Here is a 13,615-nt window from a genome sequence, read left to right as displayed (position 1 = left end):
CTGCCTGGCGCATTTAAGTTTCAGCAAACACAACAGTGGGATCACGTTCTTTAGCTGCGGCATAAATTAATTGCACTCATCGTCTCAAATTCGCCACAAGTGTCAAATAATTCAATAACTCAGAAGCCTCTATTTTTATACAAAAGAATCCCTTAATGGTGAAAATAACTTAAATGCACTTAGCATTAAGCAGTGGAGTAGTGTTCTAAATATGTAGTTTCCTAATTCTTTTAAGAGGATAATTAAATATCATCCAGTCAAGGTTGATTGCTCAGTTACAGACAGTCAGGCATTTCCAGGTGGTCTCACGTGAAGAGCTAAAGAGTGTACCTGCACATCTGCAGGATTCTAGGGCAAACTGTTGTGCTATAGATTAATGTGTAAAATACTATCCCAACTGCAGCAATTTTAAAAATCCATATTTTCATGACTCATTTCCACATCCCTCGCAGGAAATCGATCACTATGAAATTGCATTTTTAGCTGAACATCTGTGTTGTTTTCATATTCTCCTGCAGTGTGTCTGCTTCACGCTACAGTCAGAGTATTGTGTGCTCACTAATTTTTTGTCATAATACATTATTTGCAGGATAAATATGCATCCAACCATCTGCCTTCCATCCACTTATCTAGACCAGGGGCTCAGGGTTGGGGTACACCCTGGATGGGATGCCAGTATGTCACAGGGCACACTCTCATGCTCATATATTAGGGGCAGTATAGTAAAACCACATTTCCAGAATACCTAAATACAACCACCGGAACATTAGAACTCATAATTGGGGTGAGATTCGAACCCAAACCCTGGACATGTGAGGCCACCATGCTCCCCCAAACAAATTTATGCAGCAACTAATACTGTATGTAGCCGAATAAGCAACAACATCAGTTACTTTAATTTCCTATTCCTGCGACTCCAAAAGACATCAGTCAGGCATGTACAGCGAGACATACCTTACCTGCATCATGTCACCTGCGCCTCAACTCCTCAGTAATTGCTCACTCCGTAATTGAAATCACCGTGTCTGTCTTAATTATGTTGATCTAGTAGCATGGATCAGCAGCATGCAAACATGTCATTAGTGATAACTGCATTTAGGCTCATTGAAATTCACCAGGTTTTACTGACAAATAATGGATCTGAATATTAGAGTCTGCATCTCCACACCAGCTGTATGAATCACCATATTACACATAGCCTGTAGCTAAACATCTGGACCATAGCCGCAGTGCGGTGGTACCATCCGTTCCTCCCAAACACGGCGAGACAGATGGTCAACACTGTGCTAGTATATTTTGCAAATTTCCACTAATTGGCTTCAACATTTCTCACATACAATACCGCACATTTTAAATTAAGATGATGAGTGCACAGTGTGGATGTAATTATTATGATCAAAGGTACTCCAGTGAAGTAGTGTCTTTTTTTTTCCTGTGAAGGAACAGCAAAGTTGCTCTGATGTTTTGCACTGTTTTATGACTGCTCGTTCAGTGTAAATTAATGTGTTTCTTAATAACCTCCTCAGATTGGTATAACTCTCCAGTTAATTGTAGCTTTATTGTGCTAAGGAAAAAAATCAGCATACATGAGCCGATCTGTTTACTCGCTTTCCTTTGACTTGTTTCTTAGGTTTGATGACAGACCTTCGAAGAAACTCCATAAGCTACTTTTAATTTTAGCAGCATAATGATGAGCTGCCTGGATTTGGGAGGGTGTGTGTGTGTGGGGGGGGGGAGGGGGGGGGGGATGCCAGAGCCAGTGCCCTGGTAACTTTTGGGGAGTCAATAATATATATATTTTTTTTTTTTTTGAAGCAAAATAGTATGAAGTTTTTCAAAAGGATAGAGACACGTGGACTCGACCCACCTGATGGTCCGCTCCACCCTTCTTCCGGAACAATCTGCAGTCCGTGAGCACAGTCATCTGGTGTTTTAAACCACTGAACGAGAGAACAAACTCATGCCCCATTAAGTGTAGTAGGTTGGTCAACCACGAGTCAAAACCTATATACAGTGTGGGCGATGATCAAGAGGCATTGAGAAGGAGGAAGTGAGCCACACAGGCCTTCGCCAGACCCGGAAAACCGAACCGGAGCTGGCTTTCTGAAGACAACTATGTGCATGTTAGAGCAAGCCATTACTGACATCTGTTGTCTTCTTCCAGGTAGTGCTTGCAAAACTTTCCATTTCTGCTCCCTGCGTTATCCACAGGCTGCACCGAAGGGTAATTTCCATGCAAACGTATCCGACAGCTGGTTCCTGATTCCCAGTGAATGTCCCTCTCTGTCTTCGCCGTAGCCTAGCTGGCCTTACCGCGGTGTCCTTAGCCGCCTGCCAGACCTCGCCTCTTGCTTCGCTTTTGCCTCAGCGACTTCCCTAACTGTCATGTTTTATCGAGTAAATTCAAGCTGTCACTTCCCATGTCTGAAGAATAACTCAAACACAACACATAATAATACGCGAAAAGTAGGATAAAATAATCTTGTCAAAGCTGCAAAAGTGATTGCTTGAAGCCCCGGCTTTCAATCGATACACTAATTCCACGATTTATACCTTCCGCAACTGAAGAGGAAAGCGGGCTTGATATGGAATTTCCTGGCTCACTGACCAACTTTGACCTCCAGAACGTGTGAAGGCAGGATTAGCGGTGTGCTCTGCTTAAAGAATTCACCTATAAAAATTGGGAAGAAATGTTTGACATTTAAGTTCAGATCCCAAATCTAAACTGATTAATTCCACAGAACAGTACTCCTTGAGCCCCTGCTATCTCTAAAGCCTCAAATCCCAGTCCCACCACTGACTGAGAGAAACAAAATGGTCCTTTTAGCTCCTTCCGCGAAACTTCCTTCCATCGCACGTTTTTCTTGTTAAAATGGGAAGCGTGTGTCCTGCCTCATCCTCCGGCTCCCTTTCAAGTCAGACCCCGTTATTTCCGCGTGTTATTGTACAAAACCCACCTCTCCCCTCTCTTCCTTCTGTTTTTACAGAAATGCTGATAATTTCTCAATGCGGAACATATTCGGCTGGACTGCGATGGATTGGTGTCTAATCCAGGGTGTTCCCATGCTTGTACCATGTGATTTCTGCAAAAGGCTCCTGCACTGCATGAAAGGTTATGGGTGGATGGATGGATGGATGGATGGATGATTAAAAGTATAGCTTTTTACAGTTGTGGAGTATTTGAGGAAAATACAATTTTATGTCATATTGAAGCTCTATACCTTTTACATCTGCACAGAGGAAACAAACTTTCTGTGGTATCCAATTAATCACCTAAAATGCCATTTTCTCCTGTGTTTGACCATTGTTCTGATCGTTGTATTAGCCCATCCATAAATACATCATAAGCGTACAATCATGCTGTAAATCAATGAATCTCGGTGATGTGAGTATAATGATGTACGGCTTGTTAGTCAGTGGATGCTGGGGTACTCAGCCAGCCGGCGTGGGTGGGCTGTAGCTCCTCCGTCTTTGTCATGGTCCTACAGGGATCTTGCAGATCGGCTCTCTCATAGGGTCAGTGATATCACTGCACTGCATGCAGATGTGCCATGTTTGGGTGACCTTGGAGAGAGGTTTGCTCAGAGCTGCTCAGCATTCTGGCACCATGAGCCACACTGGAAGATAAAGGATGGAGATGGATGGATGGATGGATGGATGGATACTTACCTAGAAGCAAAAAACCTTTGTGTTTCTCCTCCAGTTGAATGTTTTTAATAACTCTCAGTTGGGCTAAGGTTCATGGTGGGGGATGATGTCGAATCGGATTGTCTTGTCAGGGCCCCGTTCCTGACAGTGATAATCCGATCCCGGGTTCTCACTTTAATATGTCTGCTGCTGAGCCCGAATGCGTCAACCTGTTTCCGGGCAGAGGTCAGAGCCCAGGGTCTTCCCTGTTATTGCAGTTCTCTTTGTACTTTGCTCCAGTGCCTCCAGTTCGGCCACCCCTGGAAAGCACTGGTGGTGGGGTGGGAATAAATAAATAAACACACGTGATTGGATTGCACGGCCGGGCTTTTCCTCCTGACAGGCTATGGCTTATGGCCACCTTCCTTCCCTCGTCTAAAAATCAATGCCGTCGGAGTAAGGACCAGCGCCAATCTCGCTTAAGCCGTCCTCGGGCATTGGCGACATCGTTGGCGTCGACCGGGTGTCAAAATGACAGGAAGTGCTTATTCACGAGCACATGGAAGTGGTATTTACAAAGTAGATCACTGACTGAAAAACCAGGTGGCTTTTCTGGCTATAATGGTCTTATGAAACGGTTTCTTATCTAACAAGTGGTCTGCAGAAATAAGCCATTCTTTAGAATTAAATCAATATCGGCTATTATTTTGGTAGAGTACTCCAAGATCCTCCATAAATTCACACCCATTAGGAAAGATAGGAGATAGGGCAAGGAAGACTGCTTTTCATCTGAAATGATCCTATATGTCTTGTTCTTAATTTAGTGTTTTTGTTCTTTCTCTCTTTCTCTTAGTTTCTAATACATTGATGCTGCCCCAGTAGCAAGATCAGGCAAAGCACAGTAACAATGTCTTTGGATACTTGGTCAGTGACTTTGTGTTGTGCATAAAAAGTAGCAACACGATGACCAAATTTGCAGGTTCAGTTTGCAGTGGAGTGGCTATAGCACTGCAGGTGAAAACCAGAATGATGTCATAGGTCACCAAGGAGATCAGGGCCGGCTTGAGATCACCAAGGAAGTGTGCAACTGATTTCCCATGTCCTTCATGACTAAAACCAAAAGATACAAAAAAAAAAAAAAAACACAAGGTCCCTGTTCAGTACAAGGTAACTGTCCAGGGAAAGAAGTTTTGATTAGTTAGTTTCATCCCGTTTTCACCGTCCACTTACCGAATTCCACAGCGCTTTCATCTTAGAGCTCTACAAGGTTAGGGCATGTAATGTGATTAGTCACCGTGATGGATTATGGGAGTGGGTCTAACCAGCACTGAGCGGTTCTGGGGGCAGGTGGGGGTCCCAGGTCCCAGACTGAGGAAGTATCACAGGATGCTGGCCATACCATCCATGCCCTGAGGAGAATGCACCTCACGGTGTGATTAAAAGCAGGCGTGCAAAATGACAGCAAAGGCTCCCTACGTGACCTGACCTCCATGAAGACAGTCCTGCCCAGTCACTGTTCTGCCGTCGACCTGTTTTACACCTCTCCCATTTGTCTTTATGTGTCTAAAACAAACACAGGCGTGACGTGAAGAACGAAACGTAAGCTTTGGACATTCTTTGCAAACGTAACTGCAAAAATTCCCCCAATAGTTTCACAGATCTTCCTTGTTAAATAGCTTTTTCTTTCATCTCAAATTACCTTTATATCATCTGATACGATAACGCACTTGAATATATCAAGATATAAATTGCATTCATTAATTTAAAATATTTCCCTTATTCTGAAAGTAGCAGGGATGAGATTAATGATATTCCTTCCTGAAACTGTTGCCGATTTGGGTAACTTAAGAAACATAAAATAAGCTCCCAAACTGAGAACAATGATGCCAATAATCTGTTTGCTTAGTTTGCTTTATACCCCCGCTGTTGTTGCATTTACAAAGTATGCTTTTGCAAGATGGAAGCCAAACCGGATCCGCACAGACTTCCAAGCACAAATTTGAGTGGAAATGCCTTTCTGGAATGTCAGATGGCAAAGTTAGCGCTCCATTCTCAGAGCATCGAGCGCAACTTCCTGTCTGGCGATAAACAGATTGGGTTTAGCGCCAACACGGCGTGCTTGGATTGTGCTCTACTGCGCTTCTGCATTTTGTCGCATTTCCTAACAATGCCAGAGTCCGCGGGGCGCATGTATTTTGGGGGATGGATTTAGGATAAAGCCCGCAGTGCTTGCATCTCATCCACGCTAATCTGGCTGCGTGCGGCACCCCGCTGAGTGGGTTAGCCCCAGTTTAAGTCTAAATGAGGTGTTCTTATTATGTACATCTTTCATTTGACTGCCAGCAGACTTTGGTCAATACAGTCTTATTTATCGTATGTATGATTTATTTGTCCTCCTGCCACTGATGAAATTCTGGACAGCTGTCAGACAGAGTTGGGTTGCAAACGGGACTCGGAGACACAAAGAGAGGATCCTCTACCTCCTCCGGGACCCTCTTAAGAAAAATATTGATTGGGGCTGTTTTTAATTACTTACTGAAATTGTGCAGTTTCACTGTCCCCCCCCCACGGTTTAGGGTTTGAACTGTCGAGGCCCGGAATCAGCAAAACAGTAACAAATGGACTACGGAGTTGAACACGGGCAAACCATAAATCACACTGGATACATAATTCATTCATGCCTTCTGAAAAAGACAAAACCACCATTCACTTCTTTAAAGGATTGTAAATAGCATGTCCCTTGGTCTTGTTCTGCATTGGCAGCCTGTCTCTGCTCTTAAACAGCCTTTCTGTTAAACATTCTTCACAAATCTTTCTGCTTTGGCCATTTGTCTGCTGGGGAAACGATTCTTCGTACATGTCAGGGCTGTTTGATGTCTCTCATCACTGGGAATCCCGCGGGGGAATCAAATATTTCAGCAAATGTTTAAATTAGACTAAATTAGGAAATGAATAGCGGGCCAATCAGATGTCGACACTGCCGTCACCTTGACGAGTGGGTGCGTGCGCTGGAAGCGTAAAGTAAATGTGAATGGCCGATTGGTTGTCAGAGAGTTCGTTTGGTATGCAAATTTTGTATAACAATAAAAACAATAAGCTTCCTGTTTTTTTGCGTATCACACATTTATGTCATAGCGTAACACAAGTTTGTTTTCTAAAATATTCCCCGAAAAGCTTATGGCTTTAATTTAATAATTATTCAGATTCGAGTTCGGATTTTTAGTATTTTCAATATCTTTCAGAAATTTTCACTATAACTTCAGCAAACCGAAATTTTCCCCTATCACATTAGGAAGCATTCCATGGCTCCTTTGAACTTGGCGTAAAAAGATGGGCCTATTTTTCCTGATTCATCCCATTTCCATTTTCTTGAATCCATACTAGCGACAAAGTCGTCCGGATATCTGACCAATATTCCAGTCACAGCAGGGTTCGAAATCCCCGTGTGCTGTATAATTTATCTGTGGCATTGGCTGGACCGCTATCAGAATCAGCTTCTTCTGCTCCTTTGGGTATGAAGCCCCCCCCCCACCTTGACTGATCAACCTTCCAGGTCCCTGGAGAGAAGCCTGTCCATATGGCCAAGTAGATTGGTCATCTCGCAGGGTCCTATTAAAGTTCTTGGGCTGGTAGTGATTCAGTATCACCGTAAGGGCCTCATGCTCTGACCTGTGCAGGGGACCGTGGTGAGGGAATTTTTACACTCCATTCATCAGAGATACCACAGACAATTGCCTTGTGTTTTCTGTGTATGTGTATTATATATTAAGGATGGGAGACAGGAATATATAGGCAGCACAATGACCCTAATCTAGCAGGGTGTCATGGCCAATGCAGAGGTTAGTGTGATCAGAGGAACGGCGTCACTCTGTGCTGATGTAATATATATTTAACACTACCATGTTTTGGGAAATGAGGGGGCAGATCCACACTTGTACTTCCTTGCTCTTGAAACAGAAAAACAACATATAAGGACAAATTTTTGGTCAGTATGTCGGGAGGTACTAAGACAGCTGAGTGGTTGGGGAAGGACGGAAATTCAAATAAATACTTTGTAACATTTTACTGCTGTTTAAAAGTGATATGAGCTTCATCATGATTCCAAAATCATATTCGCTCGCAGTGGATTTAAACAAACTCTCTTCACTTCTGCCATTGCACTGGAATGTTTTGGCTATAATTGCACTGCAGGTTCAGTTGCATCTGATGCCATATTAACACAGAACTTATGTGTCTTTGCATTTATATGGGGTAAGGAAAAGTCTTACGAGCTTCATCCACTGCCGAGCCCGTAGTTACAAGCTCACTCTGTCTTATAGTTTGAAAAATACTGATTTAGAATTCGCTCTCTATGATCTGACATGCATTTTGATGGTAGGTCTTTCCAAAATGTTTTAATTAGGACATGTTTTAATTTAATTTGTTAGTTTAATTATAAACATATATTTAGATGGAATTTTATAATCTATAACTTATGTGTACAGTAAAAATAATGACAATGTATTCCAGTACTGTGCTGTTTACATGTTTATTTAAGCTTAGTCGTGTTAAAATCAGGTGCATTGCGATAATGACCTGTAAAATTTCAGATGGACAAGGCGATTGGTGGAGAAACCAAGCTGATCTCGCACTGATCAGCTTCTCTGTCAGCACATATTGATGGACAATGAGCCGTCGTAGATGAATCAATTTTAATACAATCTCTACTTGACTCATGTATGAAATAACGCTTTAATTACCGGTAAAGGTAGCAGAGCTCTCTTGCCTTTGTCACAGGACTATTGGACTGAACAGACATTGCGAAGATGGTGGTGGTGTGGGGGGGAGGGGGTACAAGGCCTGACAATTTCACCACCCTCGGCTGAAAATGCACTGCTGCCGAAGACCCCCCTCCCAAAAAAAAAAAAGGAGGAGAGAGCACGTTGATCCATAAATGAGCTCGGCCATTCTCCCTGTGAGAGCCGCTGATTACCCCCCCCCCCCCCACACCCGCACACACTTTGTATGTATTAAATTGGAATACAAAGAGCAGAGAAGAAGGGCCCCCCCCATCCGGATGTTAATGGACGATTGGAGGTGGGATAGAGGGATTGAGCATCCCCTTCCATGCTGGCCTGCTTTTGACCCGGAGAGCCTCCTGTAATCGGCCTCGCAGATGTTAATCGCCTCCCATATGTGCACCCTGATAAATTGCGGCACCTTGGTCCGCGGCGAGGCCACCGCCACCGTCCGCGCCGTTATCACTGCGGCCCCCCCCCACGAGCCGCAGCGCCTCCGCCGCCAGCTCAAAGAGCCCATCAGCGCCCCCCCCCCCACATCTGAAGGCTGGCATAAGTCTGCGAGAAATGGAAAATAAACAAGCCTCTCTCCGATTGCGATGCCGCACGTATTTTTCAGTCTCTGTAAATTTAACAAAGCATCCACTCGCCACTGTCCATTCGGGGGGTTTTTTTCTCTCTTCTTTACACCGGCTGCCTTCTCCTTCTGATAAGGCCGTAACGCTTTGGTCTCTCAAACCAACTTGAAAAAAAGTTTGATTTGCCACTCAGACAGGGGGACAGAGTAATTATATTCCCTGAAATGCCATTTCTATAATGTGTAAATGGGTTGCCCATATCGTATGAGGGAAATCTACGAGTTGCTGTCCCGGAATAATCCTTCTTTTGTAACAGGAAATACCAGATGCCAGAGGACTTGTTTTTTTTTTGTTTTTCAGGCCGAATATCGTTTTGAGCAGTTATTTTTCCCTGGCTTATTCCATAGCTATTTTTAAAAGCAGTCATGTGAAATTAAATTATATTTGATTTCGAATAAGTGAGCTATTATGTTTGTCGCGATGTAAATCCGTTCCCTTGCTTGTTTTTCCTATCTCAGATAAATGACTATCATATCTGCCGGTGACCTTTGGGTCACTGGCTATATCAGGCATTGATTATATGAATTGATTGCACCTCATATGAGGATATTAATTAAACACTGCCATTGTTTGGCAGAAGATATCAAAAATGTGATAACGGTGACTGAGGGGCCCCAAACATTTCAGAATCAGATGCATAGTGGGGTCTGGATTTAGTCATTCGCCATTAAGTCACAGTAAAAATCCTGCGGTTAACCAGACCTCTTTACAAATGAGAGCTGGACTTTTCCGTTTGGTTTACCGATGTCCTGCATTAAATACGGTCTAATCATCTTAGCTACAGAATGTACAGTGTTTGCTGAGAAAAACAAGAAATTAAAGAAATTTCAAGAAAAATTACAAGACAGCACTCTTTCGCCAGTGGAATAACATCCGTGTCTGTTATACTGAGCAGTCACTGGAAAATAAGAGCCACCTCTCATTAACGAACGACTTCGTAAATCTGTAGAAAAGTGACACGGAGCTCACTGAGTCCAAAGAGCCATATTGCTAAGTGAGGGTCTGCGTCGTTGTGGAGCCACGGTTGGCCATCGACCTCCTGCACCCCCATCCCCCCCCCGCCCCCACTTGATTCCACTGCTCTACACCGGTCTTTTGCTGCAGGTTTGATGGCTCTGGGATACACGGCCTTGCGGATGGCGATGGACGAGAGTGCCGCAGGACAGCAGCCTGATGCTTTGATCGGTACATGTTCCACAAGGTTCCGCAGCTCCAGTTCATCCGGCAGTAGCCACAGGTCGGACGGGTTTAGGTCAGGGGTGTGGGGGTGGGGGCTATCTCCATGCCGATGCTAACAGCTGTTAAGTACGGAAGGTGCGGGCCGTGGACCGTGACCCCCACTGTTGTCTCTCCGGTTAAATATTCCAGGAGGAATTTGTTACAACATGGTGATACATAACAGCCGAAAACCCGCTACACCAATATTGCTCTCAAATTGGCGGTGGGAGAACAAGGGACATGAGAGATGGTGGGCAGCCCTAACCTATCCCTCCCGGCCTCCTGGGAGACACTTGGCTGCCTTTCATCCTCATAATTATAATAAATTTGACATTTCATAGATAATATTGATTTCTTTATTTTAGCATTTCACAATAGGTGACAGTCTAGTGTCAAGAATGAAATTTCTATTGATCCCTGCCGCATTAATCCCTCATGTGTATGTGATCATTTTTATAAGACCTTTTACTGCACATAAATCAATATTTCATATTTCCAGCTATGCCAGAGGAGATGTCATATTTGTAAACTGCGACTTGACACCTGCAATTCCTTTCCCGTTTCGGCAGCAACTGTGCAAGACCGGTCAATTTGGGTGTGGGGTGGGAAGGAAGGCTGTGGTCTGAGAAAGGCAGGAACAAGGGCGGAACGTGTAAGATCCAACCCGCGGCTGTGGAGAACATAGCAGACATAGGGGGGTTCATTTGGTCCAGTAGTCCAGCCTTCATCACTGACATTATTACTATTATTATTATTATTATTATTATTATTATTAATAATAATAATAATAATAATAATAATGATAATAATAATGATAATAATAATAATATATTAGAGGGCCAAATAGGGTATAATTAGGTAAAATGTTAGTCTAATAGCAAATTGTTGAAGTTGATCACTTGTAGTAACTGCTCGGCTGTTAATTAATTAGCTATTCACTGTCACTTTATTTATATTATAAATATAAAATGTTGCCATTTGAGCAGTGCATGCACAACTTATAAAATTATTATTTTAAAGGGTATTTTTTGTTTACTGTTTGTGGATTGAGGCCTTTTTTGTTTACATGCGTGTGAGGGTGTGTATCTATGTGTGTATGCATGTGTGTGTATATGCCATTAAATATCTGATTTATAGATTAGTTCTTTCTGCCACCTGATTCTCACATGCACCACATAAAATTTCCTCTAAAAATACTGTTTTTTTCTCATTGCAGGTATAAATGAAGCAGCGTTTTACAGAAATGTGTCGGCGGCGGCTGAGATGTGACACGGCTGCAGCCACAGAAATGCAAAAACTGTTTAGCGAAAAATATTATCACCTGAACAGCGCAGACATCTGACCTTTACCGCGCCTCCGGTAACATGTCCCCTCCACACAATCACTGCAGAGGACCGTCAGAAGAAAGGCCAGTCCATTAAGGAAATATGCTAATTTGCCATCCTCTCCTAATTGATGCCATTTTACCAAGTAAACAGGACTTCTGTCTATGCAGGATCTGTTTCTGCCAGTTAAAAGAATATTTCAGATCCACTTTTCGCCGTAATTTTCTGTAGAGGAGCTATTGGCAAGCCATTATTGCAAATTATAAGTCTTTTTTTATACTGGGGAGATGTTATTCTTGCTCGTTTTTAAAGGCCATTTGCTTTTTTTCTCTTTCATTCCTTTCCTGGCTACCAAAGGATGTTTGTTCATGTAAAAAGGTGTCAGCGGCCCGAGCGGCGATTGTGACGAAAGGCGTGCCAGAGAAGCGTGACTGAATGCATCACCATGAACTGCCTGGTGAAGTGTGTCGTCCGCAGTGACGGGCCGGTGCGCCGGATCCCATCTTTCCGAAGGCCACGACTGGTCTAGAAGGACACCTTATGCAGCGCGCCCTGATATTTATCTTTCCTGTCAGGCGGCTAATGCTGTTTGAGCTCATTCCTTGATTCCTTGAGTTATGGTGATAAATTTCTTCGTCTCTTTGGGCGTGATACTATCATCTCCTCCTATATACCTGAAAAGACGGGCTGTACCCTGTCCATTCATACATGATGTCCTTACATATCAGTCATTCGCAGTAAGAAAAATAAGATGTATGCATTCAAAATTAGCTGATAGACCTTATGCCTTAAATATTCGCCGCTTTTAAAGCTCCTTCTCATATACTGTATAACTCTACAGTACTGTGCTTCTCATATATAACTCTACAGTACTGTGCTTCTCATATATAACTCTACAGTACTGTGCTTCTCATATATAACTCTACAGTACTGTGGACCCATTTTACTCTCACTGGCCGCAGTCTTTCTGGAAAGTGCGTGTCATTTTTGCTTTGGTTAATGTCAGGAATAGTCATGGCGGATTTGCCAGTCAGATCAGTGACCTTCAGTTAATGACCATGCATTTTACATATATATTGAACTGTATACATGTATTTCGTGTGCATGTTCTTGTTGTTATTTTAATTTTCTAGTTTTCGTTTGTAATGGTCATGATGTAAACAATGATGTATTGTATATGATACATATCGGCCACATCATTATATTATTACAAAACATGCACAGGAAGGCAAAAATCTACAGGCTATTTCTTTTGTGGATTCAGTAAAATTTTAAATCATTCAAAACAGAGCAGACTAGGATATTAAAATCTGAAAAAAATCTGAGAATTTTGCAGTGCTAGTGGGGTCTTTCACCGTGGTAATTCCAGTAAATAGCAAAATATTTGATATAATATTTTTTTATTACCAGAATTACATTGTGAAATATATGAAATATTTGTTCAATGCATTATTTTGAGAATAACACATAATTTATTCATTATAATTAGTATTCAAGCTTTTCTTCACTTTTGCAGAATGGACAGTCTATTATGTTAAATCGTCACATTTCCATATCTCTAACTGCACCGTCATGTATCGTGATAAAAAGCCGACCTGCTTAACATAAGGTCAACTTATTGTTTCGCATGTGTTCTGACTCCAGATGCACCCTAAAGCGGGAAAATAAGTCGGAATTAAAGGAACAAGAGGTAAGTGTGACTGTCACTGGCGATTCGTACCCATTTGGCGCATGGAATTCTGTCTACGGCATTCTTTGTTCACTGTGCCATCTTTGGTAGTCGATGGTGCTCTTTGCTACAGTAACTGCATGTGGCACATTTTTTTTGTTTCTGGCCAATCATTTTTTTTCTTGTGAAATTCTGACTTACGCAGTTTTCATAAGGGACCATTTAATACAAATATGTTTTATTTACGGTTTGACCTAATGGTTGAGTCTCCAAAAAAACGGACACTTCAGTCATTTTTCAATTATTGAAACAAGTGGCAAAGGCAAAACCATGGTTGGATGATGTCATGCAAACAACATC

Source organism: Paramormyrops kingsleyae, chromosome 1, assembly GCF_048594095.1.
Source record: "Paramormyrops kingsleyae isolate MSU_618 chromosome 1, PKINGS_0.4, whole genome shotgun sequence".
Lineage (NCBI taxonomy): Eukaryota > Metazoa > Chordata > Actinopteri > Osteoglossiformes > Mormyridae > Paramormyrops > Paramormyrops kingsleyae.
The sequence above is the reverse complement of the archived record's forward strand: the minus strand, read 5'-3'. Positions refer to the sequence as shown.